This window comes from Alligator mississippiensis, chromosome 3 (genome assembly GCF_030867095.1).
Source record: "Alligator mississippiensis isolate rAllMis1 chromosome 3, rAllMis1, whole genome shotgun sequence".
NCBI classification, from domain to species: domain Eukaryota; kingdom Metazoa; phylum Chordata; order Crocodylia; family Alligatoridae; genus Alligator; species Alligator mississippiensis.
The window spans coordinates 208900106-208913453 of NC_081826.1; the positions used below are offsets into that span (position 1 = coordinate 208900106).

General features: G+C 45.8%; 1 long non-coding RNA gene across 2 annotated transcripts in view; it reads right to left on the bottom strand.

Moving 5' to 3' along the window:
* The window catches only part of LOC106740175 (uncharacterized), a 35335-nt gene that overhangs the window by 2717 nt on the left and 19270 nt on the right, over nt 1–13348 (bottom strand). Inside the window, exons 2-3 of one of the 2 annotated variants that reach the window (XR_009461001.1) lie at nt 740–879; nt 475–582 (exon numbers count right to left, since the gene is read on the bottom strand). This is a non-coding gene — a long non-coding RNA (uncharacterized LOC106740175). The remainder of the gene's footprint in view (nt 1–474; nt 583–739; nt 880–13348) is intronic. The other variant, XR_001373613.3, reaches the window with a different exon arrangement.

The following is a 13348-nucleotide window of genomic DNA, read 5'->3' on the forward strand; positions in this document are numbered from 1 at the left end:
AGCTCTAATCTGCACTTTCAGCACTTATGGTGTACTGCAAATAACCAAAGTTTCATTGATCTGGACAACATTTTACAGAGCGCTACAGAGAACAGTCAAATTTACATATTGCAGGCTGAGGTTGTTCGCTGTGTTAAGCGCACACACATTCCTCCAAAGGGAAATGTCTTTGTTCCTTTTTTCACCTTGAACACCTATTTTTTGTGGGGAGAATACAAGGAAAATTCCAACACTCAGTGTTTTTAATTTCCTCATTGATATGATGAAGTACCACAGGGACTACATTAATAGCTTAATGCTTCTTTTTGCTTCAACACTATGTAAATATAAACACATGATATTATTGATGATTATTAATATGCCCACATGTAGAACAGAACTAGTAGGTGTTTATTAATATATAGAACAAAGCTAGAAGCTTCATGTCCTAAAGATCCCTAGAAGGAATGGAATATATTTTTGCACTTAGGTTACCTGTCATTTCTTCCATTATCTAATTATGCAGATTGTGGAGGAGACAGAATTTGGGAACTGGCAGTGCAGCTGAATTAGGAGTCACCTGAACATTTCTTCTGGTCAATACTGTGAAAACAAATAGGTTCAGTGGAGGCAGCCTCATTTCGAGTGGAAGATAATCAATTAATGATAGGACTTGTGGGATTGTCTTTTATATAAAACCAAAAAGCAGAAATATTATGGGTTGCTGTTAGTATTGTACACGTCAGATAAATGCACTCACTTACTTAGGTTGATCTTTGTGCTGAATATTGGATCATACAGAAAGTCCATTTTACTTTGGAACATGGAAGACCACTAGGATTTATTTATTTCTGTTTCTGATCTCTGGTGCAATCTCATGAGACACAGCATCTCATATTCCTGAGAAGACAAAAAATAAACAACGTATTAATGGAGCAGAAGTACATAGCAACTCCCTAACTCCGTGATTCTCAACCAGGGTACCGGGGAACACTGAGGTGCTCTGGGATCCTTTGAAGCGTGGCAGGAAGCGTGAGAAAATAAACAGATAAAGGAAGGTTCAGGCTTCCTCCCTGCCTAGCCATTCCTTCGCCCCACTACCTGGCCCCTCTGCAAGGAGGTAAACACTGTAATAAATAAATTATTTTTTGAAATGGGGTTTACCTCCTCAAGCTTAAACAGAGTACATTGTGTCAATTAAGGCTGAGAAACACTGCTTATTTTTTTCTTGACATCCCCTGCTCTCTGCCCCACCAAATGGCCACCCCTGTTTGAAAGAGGACTTTTTGTTGTTGTCTTTTTGATTTGGTTTGCTTTTTTAAAGTGTTTTTCTTTTCCTTTCATGCCCTAACTCACATGTGATTTCTTTCATCTACTCTGCAGCAGCAGCAGTCTCGGGGTTCAATACTCACTCCAACGTAAGGGGGAAACAGGCATGAAAGTGTTCAAAAATATTCCAAAGGCAGCAGAGAAGAAAGAGAAAGGAGGCTACTTGGCTTTCTTCTCCTTAGCCCTGAGTAGATGGTAACCCCTAGGTAAAAGCAGTATGTGTTATGAACTGTATGCAGCTTGCTCAAAGCAGCTTTAGTTCCTGACTAAAAACTCCTAGGCCACGTCCGGACAAGTGCACACATGCCTTTTACCCCACCTCAAACCCCTTTGAGGCGGGGCAAAAGGCATGTGCAGGAACAAAAAAATTGTTCCCCACGCTGCAAGTTTGCAGCGTGGGGAGAAAACTAGACCCCTGGATATCCAGGGGTCTAAACAACCAAAGTTTAAAAAAGCAGAGTAGGACTGTGCCCTGAGGCAACCGGAGGCTGGGTCCTCCACAGAGACACTCTGGCTGCCAGAGCATCTCTATTGTTGGCTCTTGCCCTGGTGCTGAAACATGCGGCTGGCCAGGCTGGGTGTTCAGCATGGGGGCTCCAGTGCTGGTGAGTAAGGGGTCAGGGAACTGTAGGAGGGGGGAGGGGACCATGGGGGGAACCCCAGATGGCCCCACCCACTCCCCCAGTCTCCCCGACCCCTGCCCTGGACAGCCCCTCCCCCCGCCAGCCCCCCTGAGGCCCCTGACCCCTGCCCTGCCCTGCCCCATCCCTCCCATCCGCCCTGATCCCTGGCTCCCACCCCATAGTTTTAACCCCTTCACAAAAACAACCCCCAGCAATTAGCGGCAGCTCCAACTGCCGTCTGGCTGACTGGGGCCCCGCCCACACTGTCCTTTGCTGTTTGGGGGGGGCTTTTCCAGGAGGCCCTGGAGCCCCCCCACCCCTGCTTCTAACGTAAGTAGAGGCTTTTTTCCCCATGTTTTCTTGTTTTTTTCTTTTTTTTTTAAATAAAGTGATGGTGTCTGGGGTTGGGAGGGTAGCCATGGGGGCCTGGGGGTGCAAGTTGGGGGGTGAGACTGGGTGGGGCATCCATTGGGGGCCTGGAGGAGATGGGGGTGGGGCATGTGGGCCTTGCAGGGGGGGTGGTAGCCCCTGTGGGGACCATTTTGCCCCTGTTGGGGGGCCATACCCCTTGTGTGGGGGCCGAATCCCCTGTTGGAGGGCTGTAGCCCTTGTGTGGGAACCGAACCCCTATTGGGGGGCTGAACCCCTTGTGTGGGACTGAACTCCATAATGGGGGGCTGAACCACCTGTTGGGGGGGCGTGCCCCTTGTGTGGGGGTGAACCCCCAACCCCTGTGTGGGGGCCATCAGCCCTGTGGGAGGGCAGCAAAATATATATTCATGAAACATGTATTTAGAGTTCACTTTATTATTATGATGAGACACACTTTAACACTATAAGTTATATCAATAAAACATTGTCCAACTGATTGCTGTCTCTGTCTCTCTCTCTTTATAGCGGTCTTTTGTTTTACTTGTGGAGGAACATGGATTTGGGGGTATTTTACAGAGTGACTTTGGGATTTTTTTATCAGGAATTTTTCAGTTTTCCAATACGGAACACCACAATTCCTGCTAGGGAGGCCAGTGGCAGGACCCTGCCTGCTCAGAGCTGGCACCTTGGACCCAGCTGGCTGTGGCTGACCTCCTGGCCAAATGGGGCCAGAAGCACATGCTTTGACAGCTCAAAGCAGGCCACCACACCCAGAACATCTTTCAGGCAATAGCTGCCCAGATGGCCGGGCAGGGGGCACATGTGGCAGTAGTGCCGCACAGAGGCCAACCCTGCAGCCACAGTCCACTGGCAGCTGGTCCAGAGGGACAGATGCCTCTACTGGCTGTGCAGTCCCCACCCGGGTCTGGCAGGTGCACAGCAGATCACAGCCAGGCAGCAGCTCCCACTTCCAGACTGCTGCAGTGGGTAGAGGATGCAGGGAACTCTCAAGGCTGCTTCAGCAGTCCAGCTGGCACAAGGGGTAGTATCCCCAGGTTCCAATTGGCTGGATCCCAGAAGCTCCTGAGAGCTAGTAGCCCTGAGCTAATTTCCAGGGTGGCTTTTTATATTGCTGGGGCCAGGACAGGGCAGCTTTTTATACTGCTGAGGACAGCACAGGTGCTGACTCTGGGCTCTAGCTCCCCCTACCTGCAGATCTGGGAGGAGCCAGGCAGGGTTATTTTGCCCCAAGTGGCACAATTTGCTCCACAACAAAGCACATGTCTGAGCACGTGCACTGAGGCAAAAAGCTCAAATCTGCACCACTTCTATTTGAGTTGCTGCAAACACAAGTGGTTGCATGTGTGGACACGCCCCTATAGTCCTTGGAGTAGGATTTGAACTTTCACTGAGGAGACAGTGGAAGCACAGCCCCTAAGATCACCATATTGTTAATCTGAAGACCATCATGGAGGAAGCCTGTGGACTGTGGATGAGGAATCTTTTCAGATCCCCACATTTGATGGAAGTGAAAGGAAGATCATCTCTGTTAGCCCTCTTATATTTCATGGCAAGAAATGAATGATAATGCTCTAGATTTTTTTTTCCACAAATCAAGGTTTTATTTTGACTTTTTTTGCAGGGTTTTCCCTGCAGATGATGATGATTTGCATTAAGGGCCTTATTAGACCTTACCCTGTAAACCAAACAAATGTTAATCAGCTAAGGGCATGTGGAGATGAAATGATACTTTCCATTTACACCGAAGCGACTGCATTTGTATTTGCATGATCCAGGATTTCCCACAACTCTAAAAGTTTATTTAGCTTCTTAAACTAACACTACTTAGAGATGTGTTATTTTGCGCTGCTCCGTAGTTACACTGCCCCAGCAATGGATTTGTCCATGCAAACAGCCAGAGACTCTAAATACTTGTAATTAATCCCCTTCACCACCAGGTAGAGTTGTATTCCAGCCTTTAGCCAGTATTATTCAATGATTATTATTTAAAAAAATATAAATACTTATTATTTAATTAATTTTTATGCATCCCTTTTTAATACAAAAAGAATGCACTACACCCACCTATTTCTGATGAATAAAAAGTTTTGGTTTTTCTCTCTAAACCGTGTGATTTTTTTTTTTTTATAGGCAAAATTGGGGGTGGGTGGTATGGATGCCGCCAGCATTTCTTGTAAAAAAGATTGCACCCACCCACTCACAGCAGGAAGAAGGTAGGAAAGACAAAGCAGCAACTGCAAAACTTGTCTGGGCATGGATCACCCTTACAAAGTCTTTAAAGACTTTAGTAAGCCTTTGCATTACAATGCATTTTATATGCATGCTCACCGAGCAGTTGGGGGGAGGGGGTTAATGTCCGCTCATGCAGCTCCAAAACATTTTTTTTTTTTTTGCAGCTTTTTTTTTTTTCCTCATCCCCTGGCAGTTTTTTCCTTGCAGGTTGTACTGACTGTTATAGGAGGGAGGTGCGATGCCAAAATGATTTTTTGTTCAATGCTTTCTTTGCAATGCAATGTTTTCCAGGTTTGCAGGCCCCCTCCACTCCCCTCCCAGCTGGCTGCAAACTTCTCTCCCCCAGGAGAGAGCTTATCAAATGTTGGTTAGAATTGCTGTGGCCTCAAGTGACAGCACAGAAAATGTCCTGCCAGGGCTCTACACTGGGTATTGGGATGTCCTCATCAGCTACCTCAGAGAGTCTGATTAAAATCACCCTAGCAGGGATCTGGCAATTAGCCAAGAATACTGGTAACCTGCAGTGGTGGTTGCTGTATGGCATCCTAGCAACTGGCACATTTGTGTCCCACATTGACCCAGCCACCTCAACAGCCTGCCCTTCTTCCTTGGGGGCATTGTGGAGAACTTCTTTCACACCTTCCCCGACTGTCCCCACCTGCGGCCACTCTTCGTTGCCTATCAGCTGCCAGTGCAGGCACTGGGCAGGAGTCTCTCGGAGACCATCTATGTGTGCTCCTACCCATACTGGGTGGCCGAGCAGGGCACCGTCTGCCTAGCCAAGTTGCTACTGGACCAAGCCAAAATGGCCGTCCTCAAGAGCTGCCACAACTGGCTTGCTGGGACCAGCTCAGATGATACCCTGCGGCTTTTTGGCCTCCTGGTGTGGGCACATCTCTCGCTGGAGTTTGAGCAAGCTGTGCTCCGGTGGGCGGCGACCACCTTTGAGGCATGGTGGGCCTTTGAGAGAGCACTGTGCCATGTGGAGGATGACCGTCTTCAATACACGCTCTGATGTTATGACTGGTCTGGGCTACCAGACAGGCTCGGTATCAGACTGAGACTCCCAGCTTGTGCTGCACCCTGGGCCCTCACCAGGCTGCTTTTTTCTTTTTTCTTTGTGTGGGAAGTTGAAGGTATTGTCATGTGTATGATTGCATAGAGCAGGGTAGGAAACAAATAGTTTCAGTTATGCATTTGGAGTTACAAAACAGTGAGAGTTTATTATGCATCTCAGTGTAAAGTCCCATCTTTTAATTATCCCTATTCCCCATGTAGATTAAGAAAGAAATAAAACACCTGTTATAATTTGCATTCTGATAGTGCATGATGAAGTTGCATTTCAAAATAAAACAAAGCTGGTTGAATACCTAATGTGATCCTTTCATATTACTAAAGAATGAGAAAACAAAATATACAAGAGAGAAAACTAAGCAGAAATATTAAGAATGGCATGTATGCTATAAATGCCTGATTGTGCGTAACATAGAAAATGCATAGGCAAAACAAGCAGCAGTTCTAGTTCTAATTTTTAAAATAAATGCTGTCTATTATCTTTCATAGCTCTATAAAATCTGTACCAAAGAATATTACAAAAAAGTTTAAAACTGCCATGTGTACCCTAATTAATTTTTTCATTCTCCATTTATCATACACCAGGGCAAATATTCACCTTGCTCCAGCTTTGATTCTATGATGTTTACAATATCTGTAGAAGAGTATTTAGGAATGTGGAAAATGTCCCGATATATGAGATAAATGGTCCTTTTTTTTCAGGCTCCAATGTAGGGTGCAAGGCTTGGGGATTGGAGGAATTGTGCCTAGAGCATTCAGTGTTATAAAGACTTTGGAATAAAGTGCAGTCCCTAGGTAACTATTTGGGAGTTTCCATGAAACAAAGCAGGACATGTCACACTTCCAGTACCTCTAAGCTAGGAATAATTCACTATTCCTCTATGCCATCTATGTCATATGTCACAGGAAGTATGCCCCACTGTGTTTTGCTGAGTTTCCAATAAGCGAGCTACCCTGTCTACCTTTCTCTCTGGATGTTATTTACTTGTATGGTTCCCCTTTTTGTAGAATCCAAATACCTCTGAATCAAGCACCTCTGTACTTACTATCTATCTATGTAACAGCTTTAATGCTGCTATCAGCAGGGACATGCACAGCCTGTTGAAGGTTAAATTAGGGCCTGGTTACATGGTACATTTAGATGCCTTCTGGAGCTCTTAACCCCTGGACTGGTTGCACATTAACACCTTTTAAGTAGCTTAAAGCACTCATTACGCTGTTTAGAGTTATGCCAGTCAGGGCAGGATTATCTCTGATATGGCTAATTTTCTTCCTGTTCCATTACTGTGTGGCCATTTCCCACAACTATTCCACCCCAGTTGAAGTCCTCCACTATCCCGGAATGCAGTAGCCCCTCTAGACTGAGGGTGAGCAGGAACGCTGGGGCACAGCAGGGCTGGACACGGTGCCTCACCTCCTGGGGATGTCAGGCAGAGCAAGTGCCACAGCCCCAGAGCACCTAGCAGCTGTGATGCTTCCTGTCATCACCCAAATTGGCTCTGCTCCTGTTAGTCATGGCACAGAGGGAAGGTTCAACCTGACCTTTGAAGAAAAAAGGATGTGGGGCCTCAGTGCACAGGCAGTGTCCAACTGTCTGGCAGCCCAGCCAGTGGGGCATAGGATGGTGGGCACTGCTTGAGCTTCACAGAAAAAAGAATGGCCCCTCCGAGCTGCTTCCTCAGGCCTCTCTAGTCCTGATCTCAGTGCAGAGCCACTATGACAGTTTCAGTGAGACCAAAAAGACCTGGGGAAGCAACTTCCCTGGAGGTCTTGGTAAAATTGACACAGCAGCTCTGCACTGACAGTGGGGCTTCTGGGCTTGAACCCTGACAATTCTGCTCTCAGCACAGAGCTGCTGTATCAGTTTCAGTGAGACCAGAGAACCCCTGGGAAGTTGCTTCCCCAGGTCTTTCTGGTCTTACTGAAACTGACACAGGCCATGATATGTTCTAGCTCCATCTTGAGCTGGCACATAAGCACCCTCCATCCTCCTTTCAGTCGGCCAAATGCACATTCCATGGACATCCTGCAACTGCTCAGACAGTAGTTAAAAACCAGCTTCTGTGAATTGGTGATGTTCCCTTCATAAGGCTTCATGAGCCAGGGCTTTATGGGGTAGGCAGCATCCACTAATATAACGGAGGGAATGGTGACACCATGAACCACTGACTCCTCCATGCTGGATGCATAGTGTCCTTTCCCCACAAGGCCAGGAAGAGGGGAGTTTCTGAACAGGCGTAAATCATGCATGATGCCAGCCCACCCAGTATAAATGTTCATGAACCAGCCCCGATGGTTCACCATGACCCGCAAGATCATGGAAGCATACATTTCCTTTCCTGTTTGTGAAAGCCTTCTCCCACCCTGCAGGGCACAACACTGGGATGTGAGTGCTGTCTAAAGCACCCACGCAGTTTGGGAACCACTTGTCATTAAAGCCATCTATGACTTGCTGCAGATTTGCCAGGTGGATAATTTTGTTTGAAGCAATCTCCTTTAGCAGCTGGCATATCTCACGAGTTGCTAGCCTCACCATGCAGACAGTCATGCTGAACTAGTTCACAATGTAGTGGAGAGTGGATTGACTGGCTAGTTTCATGATGGCTGTTGCAACCCTCTTGTCTGGTGGGATGGCCCAACACATGCTGGTGTCCTGCCTCATTATGTGGGGCTGCAGCATCAAGACAGTGTGATAGAACATCTCCCTTTTCATTTTGAAGTTCTCCAGCCACTGCTGGTCATTCCAAGTTGTCAGCACAATTCATTCCCACCAGTCTGAGCTGCTTTCACAGGCCCACACCGTGTAGATTCTGGTCCTCCTCAGGTTTCTCAACAGAGCCCAGTCATTTTCCACTTCTTCCCTTTCCTCTGATATTCCAAGTCATCTGGGTACCTGCATCTTCTTCTTCTTATACTGATTGCTCTTAAAGCAGGAACACACCTTGCCACTGAATACTCTAGAATCATTCCTATCCTTCTCAAGCATTGCAGCAGTAATCCCCAAGTAAATAGCATTTGCAGAAGCAGTACTGCCACCTCCTCCTCCTCCTCCTCCTCCTGCTCACCCATGTCCTCCATATTCTCCATGTCAGAGGACTCTTCACTGCGTTGTTCTCCATGGTCACATATTTCATCCTCATTCTCCATTTTGCCCCTCTACATCAGCAGCAGCTTCTCACCCATCTGCACCAAGCAGGGGGCAGGGACTGTAGGGTGTTCTGTGGTTTGGAACTTGGTGTAGCTGCTTTTTCAACACTTTACCCCAGCACGCTGGGGCATTGGGGCTTTTGCACATCTTTTCATCCTGAGTTTAGCAGCCACTGGTGTTCTGATCTAATCAAGCTTGCAACCAAAAAATGTCTTGTCTACTCCTCTCCTGTTAGGCTACTCAAAACTTTTGCCACTTCAGAGAAAACAAGCTGTGCTTCTGCAATAAAATTATTTTGCAGAAGCAGGCAAGTAGGTATCGATTTTTGCAACATTCCCCTTAACTCAGTGGGGTAATGGGAGGGCCTGCACCAGTGGTGTACCGTGGGTCTCTTTTGCCTGGAGGCCAAGCCTGGGGTGCCGCCACCCTCACTCCCATGCACCCTGGACAAGCTGCCTTCAGCGGTGTCTTTGGCAGCAGGAAGGAGGGGGGATGGGTAGTGTGGAGTGGTGGTGCCTCCTTCACACCTGCCAATTGCACCCCTTTTGCATCCATGTCTGGGGTGGCTGCCTCGCCTACCAGTGTCACTACACCACAGCCCTGCACCCTGACAGGGTCATCTCTGGTTGTGGGGGGCACATTGTTTAGCTCAAATTTATTGTAAATGGGGCTGGTGGAATTTTATGGGCATGAGGGAAAGTACGCACAGTGCGCAAGAGGCACCATCACAATTTCCAATGCTCTTTCTATCCTCCCTTCCTCCAGTTTTTAGATTCCCTTCCACTGCTAGCCGCAGGCTGATCGATCTCTTTTGGTGTGACAAGAGGCAGAAAGAGAAAAGAAGAAAGAGAAGATGAAGAGGATGATAACACTTCTTTCAGTATTCTCTCAACAACTGAAGTATTATTATGTATTATAATTATAATTGACTTTCATTCTATAGACTTATATAGACTTATAATATAATAACAGATTATACTAATAATAGGACTCAATAATAATATTAATTCCAATAGTAATAAATATATTAATAAGAGTTTGTAATAATATTAATGATGATTTATTAGTGGTCAATAATAATTGTAACGGTTCGATTCCTTGTCACTGCTTTTCAAAGCATGTAGATCTGCCTTATCACCCCTACCCGCCCCCTGCCCTAGCTGCCTCTTGCAGCATGCATACCACACATCCTGGGCACACATCACACACATCCTGAGCCTCCACCGTATGTGTGTGTGTGTGTGTGTGTGTGTGTGTATAGCCAATTTATGATATAGACATCTTATATAGACTTATAATTTCATTTCAATCCCTTATGATGAGAAAGCAGATAGTGGGCATAAGGCAGGTGATTATGTGTCCTCCCTGCCTCTTTCCCCATGGCAGGTGAGGTTGGGGAGGAATGCCCACCTCCTGGTTACTGACCATAATAATAAGCAAATTCCTCCCTAGGTCCCTCTATTCCCGGCCACACAGTCTTACAGACCAAAGCCCTCTATAAACAAATTATTCCTACCTTGCTGTATCCAATAGTACACATAACAAAACCTTCAACTTTCCACAAAAAGAAAAAAAGCAAAAAGCAGTCTGGTGAAGGCCCAGGACGTGGTGTGAGTTTGGAGTCCGCCACTGAGCCTGCCCAGTTGCCCAGACCAGTCATGACATCAGAGCACATATTGAAGATGGACATTATTCACGTGGCACAGTGCCTCTTCAAGGGCCCAGTGTGCCTCAAAAGGCAGGAACCACCCACCGGAGCACAGCATGCTCAAACTCCAGCAAGAGGGGTGCCCACACCAGGAGGCTGAAAAGCTGCAGGGCACCATCTGAGCTGGTGCCAGCAAGATGGTTGTGGTGGCTCTTGAGGATGGCCATCTTGGCCTGACCCAGCAGATACTTGGGTAGGCAGACGGCACCCCACTCAGCCACCCGGTATAAGTAGGAGTACACATAGGTGTCCTCCGAGAGGCTCCTGTCCAGCATCCACAGCAGCAGCTCAAGGGTGACAAAGAGCAGCCACAGGCGGGGTCAAGGGCTAAAAGACCTAGGGTTACATAAGCAAACTGCAGAAAAGTAAAGAATGGTGGACCACAACCCAAGTGTCATGACAACAACCCAAGTAATGGCAGAGCCCCAGTGCTGGAGTGGCAGCAATCCTAGTAGTGGCTAGGATAGACCCCAGTGCAAGGGTAGGCCCCAAGTGGTGGCAAGGAGCAGCAACCCTAGCAGCAGGGAACTCTGATGCAGGCATCCCTGCCCATCACTTGCTACTTTGGCTGGCATAGGTGGTAGAGCCCCGGAGCAGACTAGCAACCCTTGGTGGCAAGGAGAAGTAGGGTCCTCCAGCATGGCCTGTGCTTCTGAGCACTGACTACTTGTTTGACATAGGGGGTAAAATCCTTGGACAGTAGCCCTGGGTGAGTCTCCCTTTCAAACAGACTAGGTAATAGTTCCTCTGGATTGTTTTGGCAGCTGAAAGAGACCATTAACTTTGTGGAGTTTCAGTCCATGTTAAGAGTTAAGGTTATATTCTGGGTTGGGTATTTTCCCAGGCTGCTGGGTAATGGCTCAAGTCAGAATAAAAAGTTCATATTAAACACATAAATTTGAACCCAGGCCTTATTACTGACATCCAGTGCTTGGCAGAAAGGTTTCATACATGCAAAATACAGCTGCAACCCTAGGAGCAGGAACTAAGATGTCTAACTCTCCCGTAACACTGAACAGGGATACTACGTACCCAACACAAGAGCCTGAATTCCACTCTGGGAGCTATGGACATTTATACACATACGTTTTTGTCCTGTGATGTGCTGGAGATCCAGCGGGTGAGCTGATGCGCACTGTGCTGCAGCACGTAAAGTTGTATAAGCAGCGAAATGCATGTCAGCATGTAGAAAAAGGGGGTGGAGTGCTTTTGAACTAAAGCACCTCTGAGGTGTCTTAGTTCAAAAGCACGCCACTACCATTTTCTCAGAGCTGACATGCATTTCATCATTTATACAACTATATGCGTTGCAGCACAACCATGTGTACAAATGCCCTAGGTGCCAAAGTCAGGCTTCTCAGCACATAATGTTAGGCACCTAAATCCCTTCACCTTCTTAAGCCTCATTCCCTGGTCTTTACAATGGGAATATGGTTATCTCTATACGTTTAATTTCTTCTACCACAAAGAGGAAAAGCTTTACTTATTGTGCTCAGATAATATGATAATTAGAGTCATATAAGTGCCTAAGATGGATAGATTTATTAAAGCTATTGTTCAATCAAAGTACTTGCTACATCTTTGTGATAAAATTTATCTGATTCTGCTGCCTTAACTATTTGCATAAAATCTACACATATTTAGATGAGATATTAGTAGAATTAACTATCCAGAAAAAACATAGGCATTGGATCAGAAACTGTCTCCATATTTACAGGCTGTTTTTCATTTGATTAAAATCTCTCTCCCTCTGAGCTTCTTCCTTTGAAATCTTGCACTTTAAAAAGCCCTTTATTTTAGTGTATGATTGATTTAAAACCCTATTCACACCTAGCTCCCCTCATTTTCCAAATCTTTGTATTGCTTTGTCATTATAACTAGTAGGCAAAGATCATCCTATCAATTCTTTACCATAATTAAATTTCAGCTTTTTTTTTTTTGCCTCTACTGCAGCATTGTTGTCCTTTTGCCTTTTCCAATGTACAGAGCTGCCTTGCGACTCTATAAAGCATCCTCTCTCTGTTTATACTTCTCTCGGACAAGTGTTTTACAATACTTCATATGAAAGGATTTATATAAAAATAAACAGTTTTGTTTGTAATTGTGTTATTACCATCTCATAAACTTTATGCACTATTGCTACATGATGATAAACAGGAAACTTAAGCACATAAGATGCTATAGTGATACATACATTAGAGATAGAAAAAAACATGAGTAATAAAAAGGGAAAGATAACCCAAATCTTATTTATGGATTCTGTCTCTTAAAATGCATAGAATAGTGTTGGGAGTATATTCTTTGCTATATTTTAGTTTAAAAAAATCATTGTTCATTCCCAGTTTGTATTTATTGTCTTCTAAGACTCTTACATACTCATTTATTGTGTCTTTGTGTCCACAGCAGGACCTAGCAGGCCTGCAGCTTTCACCCCCCTGTGCCCTAACACACACATACACACACACTGTCACTCAGGTCATGTGTTTTGCTTGTCAGAAGTTTGAGGTGCAGTTTCCCAGAAACCCCTGCACCTACCTCCTTGAAAATGGGCAGGCTTTGTGGCCTCAGCAAGAGCCAGCACTCCTGCAGCTTTCACCCTGCTGTGGCTTAACACACACGTGTGACATGAGTTTTGCTTTCAGAAATTTGAGGAGCAGTTTCGCAGAAACCCCTGCACCTATCATCTTGATATTTGGTAGGTGTCATTCACTGAGCAGAGGCTACCACCCCTACAAGTTTCATCCAAATCAGCCAAAAAACAACAAAGTTATAGATATTTCATTCATTCCTCACTATACCCTATGGCTGAATTTCTGAATTGCCAAATCTTTTCCGAATCGATTCAGAAGCTCTGAATCTATT